This window comes from Hemiscyllium ocellatum, chromosome 45 (assembly GCF_020745735.1).
Source record: "Hemiscyllium ocellatum isolate sHemOce1 chromosome 45, sHemOce1.pat.X.cur, whole genome shotgun sequence".
NCBI lineage: Eukaryota > Metazoa > Chordata > Chondrichthyes > Orectolobiformes > Hemiscylliidae > Hemiscyllium > Hemiscyllium ocellatum.
In genome coordinates this window covers 3,770,269-3,783,735 of record NC_083445.1, presented here as the reverse complement: position 1 = coordinate 3,783,735, position 13,467 = coordinate 3,770,269, and the positions used below count along the sequence as shown (strand labels likewise).

Sequence of the window (13,467 nt, the reverse complement as noted above, 5' to 3'; positions counted from 1 at the left end):
GATTTACCAGGCAGATACAACAGCCAGGACTGCATCTGTTTCCCCCTGCCTCTTCAGCTTGAGGTCTACATTCTGTTGACTGTGCCAGATATATAACTTGTGATTTAAGTAGAGGGATGGTCCAAAGATCATGAAGCAGGGCATCTTTATTCCACTGGAATCAATTTTTTTGATTCATGAATGGAATGTGAGCATTACTGACTGGGCCAGCATTTATTGCCCATTCCTCAATGACCTTGAGAAGATGGTAGGTGAGCTGCCTTCTTGAACTGCAGCAGTCCATTTGGTATAGGTAGACGAACAATGGTAGTAGGAAAAGAGTTTCAGGATTTTGGTCCAGCAAAACTGAAGGAACTGAAGGGTATATGCTCAAGTCAGGTTGATGAGTGGTTTGGAGTTGAAATTGCAGCTGGTGGTGTTCCAATATATCTGCTGCCCTTGTCCTTCCAGATAGTAGCATTGCTGAGTTTGGAAGGAGCTTTGGTGGATTTTGGCACTAAGCATTGTGGTGGAGGGAGTGGATATTTGTGGAGATGGCATCAATCAAGTGGATTATTTTGTCCTAAATGGTGTCAAACTTCTCGTTTGGAGTACATTCAACTAGGCAAGTGGGAAGTATTCCATCACACTCCTGACTTGTGCTTTGTAGGTGGTGGACAGGCCTTTCCGAGTGAGCAAGTGAGGTTCTTGCAAAATTCATAGCATCTGACCTGCTCTTGTCACCACAATACTTATACTGGTCCAGTTCAGTTCTCTATTCCTGATGAAGGGCTTTTGCCTGAAACGTCGATTTTCCTGCTCCTCGGATGCTGCCTGCACCACTCTCTGATCTAAACTTTGGTTTCCAGCATCTGCAGTCCTCACTTTTGCCTGGTCCAGTTCAGTGCCTAGTCAGTGGTAAACCCCAGGATATTGATAGTGGGCGATTCAGTGATGGCCATTGAATGTCAAGGGACGAGGGTTGCATTTTCTCTTTTTGAAGAAGGGCATTGCTTGGCATTTGTGTGGCCTGAATGTTACTTTTCACTTGTCAGCCTAAATCTAAATATTATTCCAGGTTGCACTGCATTTAGGCATGGGCTGCTTCAGTATTTGAAGACTTGTGAAAGATGCTGAACATTGTACAGTCATCAGTGAACAGTCTCACTTCTGATCTTATGATGGAGGGAAGCTCATTAATGAAGCAGCTGAAATTGGTTGGATCAAGATCACTTCCCTGGAGAACTCCTACAGAGATGTTCTAGAGCTGAGCATACTGATCTCCAAAAGCCACAACTATTTTCCTGTGTGTTAGGTGTAACTCCAGTTCGTGAATTATGACATCTTCCAACACATTACTGATGATCGAGAATAGACTGATGGCGTGGTAATTGGTTTTGGTTTTCTTTGAACATGAAATACCAGAACAATATTCCATATAGTTGGGTAGTTGCCAGTGTTGTAGCTGTACTGGAATAGCTTGGCTAGGGATGTGGCAAGCTCTTTATCACAAGTCTTCAGTATTACTACTGAAATTTTGACAGGGCATAAAGCCCTTGCAATATTCACTGCCTTCCTCTTTTTGATGTCACATGGAGTGAATTGAATGGGCTAAAGACTGACATCTGTGATGCTGGGGAGGCTGAGGTGGATCATCTACTTAGCACTTCTGGCAGAAGGTTATAGCGAATGCTTCAGTCTTATCTTTTGGGATAAGGGATTTGAGGATGGGGATGTTCATGGAGACTCTTTCTTCAGTGTGTTGTGTAATTGTCCATCACCATTCATGGATAGATTGCCAGGACTGCAGAGCTTAGATCTGATCCATTAGTTGTGAGATTGCTTAGCTCTGTCTATCACATGCTACTTATGATGTTGCACTGTTTTATAGCTTCATTCGGGTGACAACTCATTTTTAGAAATGCCTGATGCAGCTCCTGGCATGTCTTCTTGCACTCTTCATTGAGCTAGGGTTGATTCCCTGGCTTGATGGTAATGGTCAAATGTAGGATATGCCAGGCCATGAAGTTGCAGATTGTGTTGGAATATAAGTCGGCTGCTGCTGCTGATAGCCCTTAGCACTTCTTGTATAGCCAGCCTAGATGTATTCAAAGTCTATTTCATTTAGCATGGTGATACAACACATTGGAAGGTATTCTCAATATTCTCAATGTGAAAATGGGATTTCATCTCCACAGGTACTGTGTGGTGATCACTCTTAGAGAAACCCTCATAATTTTTCTTTTATTTTTCTCTTTTTTTGGTTTGGAACTGAGAGTTGAAGTTAACAGTTGAATGTTGAGCAGCAGTTTGCTTCAAAAGGAGAAGAAAACAAGGTCAGATGTTTACTGTTGGGAACTAGTTTTGTAGATAATGCATAAAAACTGAAAGGACTGCAGATGCTCAGTTCTGAGGAAGCATCAGTGGACCCGAAATGTTAACTTTGATTTCTCTCCACAGATGCTGCCAGACCTGCTAATGTTTTCCAACAATTTCTGTTTTTATTGTAGATAATGGGACCTAATTGCTGCTCTAAGGACACTATAGATGAATCATCACCAAGAGCTTGCTATGTCCAATGGGCTGGCAGCTCGTTGGATATTGAATTGTCAATTAAGGGGGGACTGGTGCTAACCAACCAAACACAGAAAATATTGATTAGAAAGAGAAAAAAAAAGATTCTGACTAGGTTTAAACAGGAGCAGCATGATTTTTGGAAGCTCTGGAGACGGCTATTTTCTGCTATGTCTTTCTAGTTTTCTATTGCGTTATCAAATAGTTGAATGTTATCAGAAAAGAATTCCAGTCTGTAGGAAATAGGTGAATATTTTTCAACTGAAGCCGTTTGCATTCATCAGTGAGTTTGAATTCAACCAAGATACATAGTTCTATTTCCCTGTGAACCAGGCATTTTTCACCAATTTCATGAAATCTGATATTTGTAGCGATTGGAACAAAGTCAGCCAGGTGGACCTCACAGAACATTGAGGCTGCTAACCTAGTCCAATCTTGGAGTTCTGGCTGACAGATTAAACAGGAGTGTCAGGGCTTCTGTTCATTTTAAGAGCCAGCTCTGAACTAGCAGGGTCAGTATCATGTACTATGCATGTGTAAACCATCAGGAAAATATAAATGCCAGATACATCAGCCGCACCCACAAGGTAGAGCAAAACATCACCCAACCAAAACGTAACATCATCCATGTTCTCAGAACCAATCACAACATTGTTATCAAACCAGCAGATAAAGGAGGAGCCATCGTCATTCAGAATAAAACAGATAACTGCTAGGAAGTGTACCGACAACTGAACAACCAGGAATACTGCAGGCAACTACCGGCTAATCCGACCAAACAGCACACTCAGGAATTGAACACGTTGATCAGGACTTTGGATCCAGTGCTTGAGAGTTCCCTACACGCTCTCATGCCACATACTTCTCATGTAGGCGACTTCTACTGCCTTCCAAAGATACACAAAGCCAACACACTAGGATGTCCCATTGTATCAGACAATGGGACCCTGTGTGAGAACCTCTCAGGCTACGTCAAAAGGCATCTTGAAACCCATTGTACAGGGGACCCCCAGCTTCTGTCGCAACACTACAGATTTCTTAGAGAAACTCAGCATTCACGGACCAGTTGAACCGGGAATATTCCTCATCACAATGCACTCTACACCAGCATCCCCCACAATGATGGCATCGCGGCAACAGCCTCAGTATTCAACACCAACAACCGCCAATCTCTGAGCACTGTCCTACACCATCCGCTTTATCCTCAACCTCAACATTTTCACCTTTAACAAACAGTTCTTCATCCAGACACACGGAACAGCCATGGGAACCAAATTTGCACCCCAATATACCAGCATTTTCATGCACAGGTTTGAACAAGACTTCTTCTCTACACAGGACCTCCAATCAACATTACACACCAGGTACATTGACAACATTTTCTTCCTCTGGACCTATGGTGAGGGGTCACTGAAAAAACTACGCAGTGATATCAATGAGTTTCAACCCACGATCAAAGTCACCATGGACTACTCTCAACTATCTGTCTCATTCTTGGACACATGTATTTCAATCAAGGATGGACACCTCAGCACCTCACTCTACCACAAACCCACAGACAACCTCACAATGCTACACTTCTCCAGCTTCCACTCGAAACATATTAAAACAGCCATCCACAATGGACAATCCCTACACATACACAAGATCTGTTCAGATGAGGAGGAACGTGCTGCAACCGACAGGGTATCCTTCCTAGTAGCTGAAAAACTATGCCATGTTCTTCGTAGCCTGTAACACATTATCAATGAGGACGAGCACCTCGCCAAGACCTTCCCCACGCCTCCACTTCTCACCTTTAAACAACCACCAAACCTTAAACAGATCATTGGTCATAGCAAACTGCCCGGCTCTCAGGACAACACCATATAACCTTGTCATGGTAGATGCTGCAAGATGTGTCAGAGTATCAACATGGATACTACCATTACGTGTGGGGATACTTCCCACCATGTACATGGCAGATACTCATGCGACTCAGCCAACGTTGTCTATCTCATACCCTGCAGGCAAGGATGCCCTGAGGCATAGTACATTGACGAGACCGAGCAGAGGCTTCAGCAATGGATGAATGGATTCTGCACAACAATCAACAGACAGGATTTTTCCCATCTGGTCGGAGAACACTTCAGTGGTCCAGGACATTCGACCTCGGACCTTCGGGTGACTGTCCTCCAAGGCAGACTTCGGGACAAGCAACAACGCAAAGTGGCCAAACAGAGGCTGATAGCCAAGTTTGGTACCCACGGGGATGGCCTCAAATGGGACCTTGGGTTCATATCACACTACAGGTGACCCTACTGCACTACATAAATACACGGACACACACATACACATTCACTCCTACACACACACACTCATACTCCTACAGACCCATACACTCATGCAGACCCTCTATCATACGCTCACATGTACACTCATATATACACTCCCACATACTTACGTACACACGCACCTTCTCATAAACTTATACCCCTTTACACTCACACTCACACTCACATACATACACACACTCTCTCACAGACACTCATAACCCCCCCACATCCCCACAAGCACATACATGTTTGTGGGGTGAATTTGTACTTGCAGAATTACATTTTATTTTGCTCAAAAACTGCATGTAAGATTCTGTAAATCTACTTTTTAGATTAGAATCAGTTTGAATATTGTGGCACAGACAGCCTCACATAGGGCACCCCACACCTTCAATACATAATCTGGGCCGACATGACATCAATTTAGCTTAGATTAGTTACAGTGTGGAAACAGGCCATTCAGCCCAACAAGTCCACACCAATCCGCCGAAGAGCAACCCACCCAGACCCATTCTCCTACATTTACCCCTTCACCTAACACTAGGGGTAATTTAGCATGGCCAATTCACCTAACCTGCACATTTTTGGACTGTGGGAGGAAACCAGAGCACCCAGAGGAAACCCACACAGACAGGGGGGGAATGTGCAAACTCCACACAGTCGCCTGAGGCAGGAATTGAACCCGGCTCTTTGGCGCTATGAGGCAGCAGTGCTAACCACTGTGCTACCGTGCCGCCCATAAAGTTCACTTGAGAACGTAACTTTAAAAAAAGTTCTGCGATTTACATATGAAAGAACTGAAACCAACATGGCCATTCTAAAAGATGATAGATTTAACAAACAATCCAGGTCTTTTTCAATTTATAACATCAGTTACATCACACTGTAAACTTTAGCTATAAATTCTGTAGATATTAATTAGATTACCTTATTGTTTAACTGTGTTCTGTTAAAATTACACTATTTAATAAAAAATTGTTAATTTTTGTTTATGTTATAAACGTGGTGTCTAAAATCTGCATTCGTAAAGTCTGGTTAGGAACAACTGGACAATTTTGTGGGACATTGAATGTTTTAATGTCACTGTGTTGTGAGGCTGATTGGTTGGCTTGTTATCCCTGTGTCATAACACTGTTACTGATACTGCCAATGGACACATGCATCTGTGAGGCTGATCGATCAGGACAAGACCAAGTTTGTTTTTCCTTCTTGTCAGTTCCTTCACTACCTGCAGCATCGCAACTATATCCCAAAGGAGTCAACCAGCTTGGCCAGTACCGATGCTGTTGAGCCATTCTTGGTGGTGGATACTCTGAGTAGAGTACACTTGGTGCCCTTGCCACCCTCAGGCCTTCCTCTAACAGGTGATCAAACATGGAGGAGATCTGATCTTCAGCCGAGAATGGGGCAGTATGTGGTAATCTGCAAGAGGTTTCCTTTCCTATGTGTGACCTGATGCCACGAGGTCAAAAATCAAGTGACATCAGATTATAGTCCAACAGGTTTATCTAACCTGCAAGTTTTCAGAGTGCTGCTCCTTTGTCAGATGTGGTATGATGCCATGAGATTTCATGGAGTCCACAGTCAATGTCCAGGATTCCAAGGGCAGCTCTCTTTCAACTGTAAACCAGTGCACTTCACCTCTGCTCAGTCTGTCTTAATGGTAGGACAGGACATATCCAGGTACAGTGATGGTGTTATCAAGGATGTTGCCTGTAAAGTAGGATTCCCTGAATATACGCTCATGTGCTTTGTGAAACAGCTCTCCCAATTTTGTCACTGGTGCCCAGATGTTAGTGAGGAGGAGTTTACAGTTTTGTTAGGGCTACGTTTGCCATTGTTGCTTACTATTCCTTATTCGATGATATATGGTCCATTTGGTTTAATTCATTTCTTCCTTTCTAGTGGCTGACAAAGCTGAATGGCTTACTAGGCCAGTGTAGAGGTCAGTTAAGAATCAACCACATGGCTGTAGGTCTGTCAACAGTCATACAGAGTCACAGTCATATAGCATGGAAACAGACCCTTTTGGTGTAATCAGTCCACGCCGACCACATTCCCAAACCAAACTAGTCCCACCTGCCTGCATTTGGCTGATATCCTTCCAAACATTTCCTATTCATGAACTTATCCAAATGTCTTTTAAATGTTCTAACAGTATCTGCACCCACCACCTTCTCTTGTAGTTCATTATGCACACAAACCACTCTGTGTAAAGAAGTTGCTCCTCATGTCCTTTTTAAATCTTTTTGCTCTCACCTTAAAAGTCTGCCCTCTAGTTTTGAACTTCCCCATTCTAGGGAAAAGATGCTTGCCGTTCACTTTACATATGCCCCTCATGATTTTATGATCCTCAATAAGATGACCACTCAACCTCAGGTAAAAATGGCAGTTTCCTTCCCTAAAGGACATCAGTGAACTAAATGAGTTTTTATGACAACCAACATTGGTTTTATGGTCATCTTTAGAAATCCAACGGTTCAACTGAAACTGTGTAGTCCTGCCACATTCAGGCATGAATGTGGATGGACAATTAAATAACTCACTGGCTCCACAAATAACCCCATCTTTAATGATGGAAGAGCCCAATCTTCAGCCATAAGCATGGATTGGACGACCCATCTCAGTCTCTTTCCGTGATCCCCAGCATTAACAGTATCAGTTTTCAACCAATATGATTCACTGTATATCAAGGAACACTGGATACCACATAGCCTATGGACCTTTACAACATTCCGGCCATAGTACTGAAAACTTGTGCTCCAAAACTTCCTAATGCCCAAGCCAAGCTGTTCCAGTACAGTTACAACACTGGCATTTAGCTAACAATGTGGAAAAGTGCATAAGCATTTCCTGTACACTAAAAGCAAGAGAAATCCAACCTGGCCAATTATCTACTTTTAGTCATGAATAAAGTGGTGGAAGGTGTCATCAGTAGTGCTATCAAGCACCTACTCAGCAATAATTTTCACAGTGATGTCCAGTTTAGGTTCTGCCAGGTCTACTCAGTTCTTGATCTCATGACAGTCTCGGTTCAAACATGGACAGAAGAGCTGAATTCCAAATGTGAGATGAGAATGACACCCCTTAACACCAAGGCTGCATTCGACTGACTGTAGCATTAAGAAGTCCTAGCAAAATTGGAATCAATGGGAATCAGCACAAACTCTCCACTGGTTGCAGTCAGACTTGAATCATAAGAAGATTGTTGTGGTTGCTGGAAGTTGGTCATCCCAACTCCATCTCTGCAGGAGTTCCTCATGGTAGGGTCCCTGGCCTATCTTCAACTACTTCACCAATGACCTTCCCTCCTTTATAAGGTCAGAAGTGGGGATGCTTTGTAATGATTACACAATGTTCAGCACCGTTTATGACTCCTCAGATACTGTAACAAGAAATGTAACAAGACCTGGATAGTATCCAGGCTTAGCCTGACAAATTGCAAGTAACGTTTGCACCACACAGATGCCAGGCAATGATCATCTCCGATAAGAGACAATCTAACTACCACCCCTTGACCTTGACTGGTATTACCATCACTGAATCTCCCATTATCAACATCTTGGGGGTTATCGTTGACCAGAAACTCAATTGGATTCACCACATAAACATAGTGGCGACAAGAGCAGGTCACAGGGTAGGAATACTCTGGTGAATAATTCACCTCCTGACTCCCCAAGGCCTGTCCATCATCTACATGGCACAAGTTAGAAGTGTGATGAAATATTCACCACTTGCCTATATGCAGCTACAACAATATTCAAAAAGCTTGATACTATACAGGATAAAGCAGCTCGCTTGATTGGCAACACTAGCATCCACTCCCTCCACCAGTGATTCTCAGTGGCAGCAGTGCGCACCATCTACCAGATGCATTCAGAAATTCACCAAAACTCCTTAGACAGCACCTTCCAAATGCATGACTACCTCCATCTATAAGAATGAGGGCAACAGATACACGACAATACCACCACCTGTAAGTTCCCTTCTGCACCACTCAACATCCTGACTGAGAAATATATCACTAATTCTTCACTGTCAAAATCCTGGAATTTCATCGCATGAACATTGTGGGTCAACCTACAGCACATGGACTACAGAGGTTTCTGGAGGCAGCTCACCACCACCTTCTCAGGGGCAACCACAGATGGTCAATAAATGCTAGCTGGTTTACAATGCTCACATTACATGAGTAAAAATAAAAATATGCTCTAGAATTCAAATTCCACAATCTGCTGTGGTGGGATTTGAATCCAGGTCCCCTGAATATTGTCTGGGTGTCTAGATTACTAGTCCAATGGACAATACCACTAGACAATCAACTTCCCCCTTGCCATTATTACAAACAGGAAAGGAAATTGAGGATGAACAAGGAACGATATACACTATGCTCACAGAACGATCATGTGGTACTTGTATTGTTGGACAGATCTCAGGAAGGCACTAAGACAGCTAGATGACATCACAACATATAATGCTCCAGTATAAAATATCTCCATCTTATTCTCTGTGTGGTCAATGAGTCGATATGTGACAGCCAGTCAACATTGTAATATAAGCATGTAACCCAAACTGTATGCAAGTCTGAAATGTCACATTAGTGTACACAGTTAACTGTTAATGAACTTCCATATGTGTGTCTCAATTTCAAACCTAAGTCTCCGTGCTACATAGTCTCACATATGTAAAGCCTTATCTTATTAGTACAGAAATGCAAGATTGAGCAAGTAGGGGAACAGCTCCTTTCAAAATTACATGTAAAACAGAACAACAAAAAGTCATTGAAAAAAATGCAGCCGTCAGACACCAGAATTACCTAACTCACTGCCAGAGGAAATAATGGGGCGATTCAATCCTTTGTTCCATAAATTTATAATGCTTTGAACATATGGATCAGAGTTCAGGCACCAGACTCAGTTGTTCTTTCCTCTTTTATTGTCTAAATCAGTGGGTGTAGTCAGCTCCTGGCAGGTTTCCCAAAGAGGGAAGCTTTATCCTGGCTGATGGATAGACAGTGATAAATAGAAGCTGATGAATAAGCTTGTGAGCTCCTGAGGAGTCCACAGATGTATTCACAACAGTCACTGATGTTCCTGGAAGAAATGTAGCAGTTGAAGTGCTCAACATATCATTTGAAGACAGGTAACAAAATCCAAAAACTTTCCTACTAACTTTTAATTGACTTTTAATTGTTGCCCTGAAACCTATCTGACCTCACAAAAGCCCTATAATTTCCAACAGTTCAGTGATTGAAAAGGAAGAGATTAATTCTACAGCCATATTATCCTTAAAATGTCAATGCAGGTGATGTGTCTTTTAGCAAATTATGCTCTTTTAGTTACTCAAAATGCTCTTTTTTTAGGTAAGGCCAGTTTCCCTTAGGAAAATACCTCTGCCGCATGCTAATAATGGTGTAGCATCTCATCTGTGTGACTACTAACACAATATTGTTTTATCATGTCAAAAGAAGTGTGTACTTCAGAAATTAGATAGTCATAGACTTTGGAAAGAGACTAATTTTCAAGGTTTATATTGACCATTGCATTCTACCTAATCAATAACATCATCAGTTGCCACATCCACAGAGATTCAAAAAGGCAACATTATGATATCACTCTCTGAACAGTCAAGGCTTCATCTTGTTTCAAAGTTTGGTTCATGTCATAATACAGGTATAAAATAAGGTAAATTGAATTTCATTCAAGTTCAGCAATAGATGGATTGTACAGAGTTTTTTTTTCTAGAGAGAAGCAAACAAACCAGCCAATCAGATATTTAAAGTTGCAGAGTATGGTAAAGCCAAGATTCAACTTGCAGAACTGACTGAACCTGTTACTAATGCTGTAGTTCCTTGACAAATGTGCCTGATAACATGCCAACAGAAAGGAAGTGTGCTTCATACTCACTTATCATTGCTATAAATAGACTGTTATGGAATTTGTAGGTGGGATGGGAGGGTTAATGATTTTTGCAGGTATGAATATACTGTGGGGCAATGTGCTTGAAGGGTTTATGACACTTTCTCACTTCAATTTTTACTTGTTCCTATGGATGTTCTTTCTACTTAGTTTAATTTCTTTATTCGTAGGCAACCTCCCTTCCTGACGTAACTCTTGCAAACGACTCTTTCAAAGAATCTAAGTAAAGCAAGTGTTACTGCTGCTACAAATAGGTAGGGATTTTATGGAGGACAGGCAACATAGCCACAAGCTGAAAAGTTGGATATAAACTGAATTTGGCCATTTTTAGAGCCCTGATTTGGATTTTAAGTCCGTAGACATTTAAATATCTGGTGTCAGATTTTCTGTTCCTTTAAAAATTAAACTCTCAATCCCCAAGAGCTACCAGTCAATGAGAGGATCTTAGGCTCCAGTAGCACTATCTGGAATGCCAGTTAGGCTGGCAATAAACCCAGCCTGGAGCAGCAGCATGGGCCCTGCTGTGAATCCAAGGTTAGAGGGATTGGAGTTGACAGAGTCAATCATACAGACTCTGAGTGAGAGAAGGAGTAGTTTGTGAAGGTGGGATTTTATTACTATGGGACGATCCTTGTCACTGAGGTAGTGGGGGCTGGGGGGTGGGGGAGCAAGTCCTTACTGAGCAAAAAGTTGCACAATCAGAAGGGCACACAACTGCTGAACTCACAAGGACATTGGTGTATGGCTGGTGGCCTCCCACATGGTGGAAGACCCACATTCTGTTGCAAAAATACAAGCAACAATGGCAGAAAGAAGCCCTTAATGGCCACTTAAGAGCCTCTGTTAGCCCCTGGGCAGTAGGGCTGTCCACTCACTATTTCCTCCACTGTTGATAAAAGGGCAGTGGTAGTGGGAAAGCAAGAGGCACCTCAGTCCCGAATCTGATAGCTTGGTTCTACATCACCCTCCCAGTATGCTTAAAGTCCTAGTCATGACTTAACAGCTTCATCCCTTGCACTACCAAAGATAGAAAGGAAAGATACAAAAGAAAGATTGGCTTTGGCCCATAAGTCATCTTTGCTGAGGTGAAATCCAGAAATACTGAATGTCCCATTAACACTCCTTGGTTTGGTCCTTCCTCATGTATATCGAGGTAGTGAGTACAAACAGAGAAAAGTGATATATATTATGACTGAACCTATTGCTATGTAAATTTTCTATCCAGGCTCCTATTGCCAACTTGACGAAAGTTCGGGACAGAACCATAATTGAGTTTAGCCCCTTTCTTAAAAACAGATTAATTAGATAACTTTATAATATCTTGGAACCAGGTCAGACTTAACAATACAATGCAACTTTAAATTTTGCAGAATGAAGTTGAGATCAGGCATGTATTTTCATTACGAAACTTGTTCTAAACATTTTTTAAGCTGTCACAATTTTATACAACAACCACTTTACTGAACAATAATTGCATCACGGCTGACAAAACTAATAGGATTCACACATAACATCAGATACTGGTGGGACAAGGCTATGATATTCACGAGGACATCATTAATTCAAGCAGCACAAAAAAAGTTGAGGATGTTGGAAATTATTTTAATACAGTTTTGTGACTAGTGGCAAAGGTGGCGGGGAGGGCTATTATATCTGAGGCAGTGTGGAACAAAAAACATTTCATAACATTGATTAAAATGATTCATGTAATGTTCAATGTCTTTTCCCATCAACTCACGTACTAGTAATTCAAAGTATTCCAATATATTCAAGGACCAACTCCTTCCTATTCCCTTAGTGCTTAGCTTCTACCTAGAGAGAGACTTCTTCCACAAGAAGGAGATTAACTAAATAACATTTTCTAAGAGGAGTTACCGTGGGAAGCTGACCAGAATCCAATCCATGTCAGGGTAAGATAGAAGTGGCCATGGTAACCTAGATTTCATTTTATAAGCCAGGAAATTAGATAAATAAGGACAGGGAACTAAATGGTTCCAAAATACATACATGAAAAGACATTGCTGCAGAGCCACTAACAGAAAACTAATCTCAAAATTGGAGGATTTCTAATCAGCCTATTTTTGTTCAGATATTTCTGGAATACTGTATTTTGTAAAATGACCAGCTTTACAGTATTCCCTAAAATGTTCACCTTTTCTAGATGTGAGGAGACCATCATAGTCCTTCCTTTCAATCAGGAAGACAATGAGGTAACTTCCTGCACACCATTAGTTACTGTCGAGACAGATGCTCTTTTGGGGCTAGCAATGATGGTAATCAGTTACACAGAATTTCATTCAGGACTTCAGCAACAAGTCCTAGGCACTAACTCAAAGAAAACAAACGGCGATGATTGATCTAAGATGTTCTGGGATAATGCTTCTCTCATTTATCTTGTTGCAAGTGAATGCTGACAGGTGAGAGGTCTTTAGAAAATTTATAAAATGTTAGCTAAGTAGCTTGCAGTTCATTCCTTTGAACTTGTCACAGAGTAAATACCCTCTCCACTCACACATCATAAATGGAGCTAGTAAGAGCTCCAAAACTCATAGTAAAAGGATTATTAAATTTTATTGACCAACAATACCAACTATAACTCATAGTCTTGTCCATATCTTTTCCATATTTTGACTTCTGGGTATTTTTATTCTTGTTATAATGCTGTAACTACTTGGAATTGT

At 41.6% G+C, this 13,467-nt stretch overlaps 1 protein-coding gene across 1 annotated transcript in view; it reads right to left on the bottom strand.

Moving 5' to 3' along the window:
- LOC132835847 (voltage-dependent P/Q-type calcium channel subunit alpha-1A-like) overlaps window positions 1-13,467 on the bottom strand; it is a 518,300-nt gene that overhangs the window by 81,616 nt on the left and 423,217 nt on the right. The gene's annotated exons all lie outside the window — the stretch shown is intronic.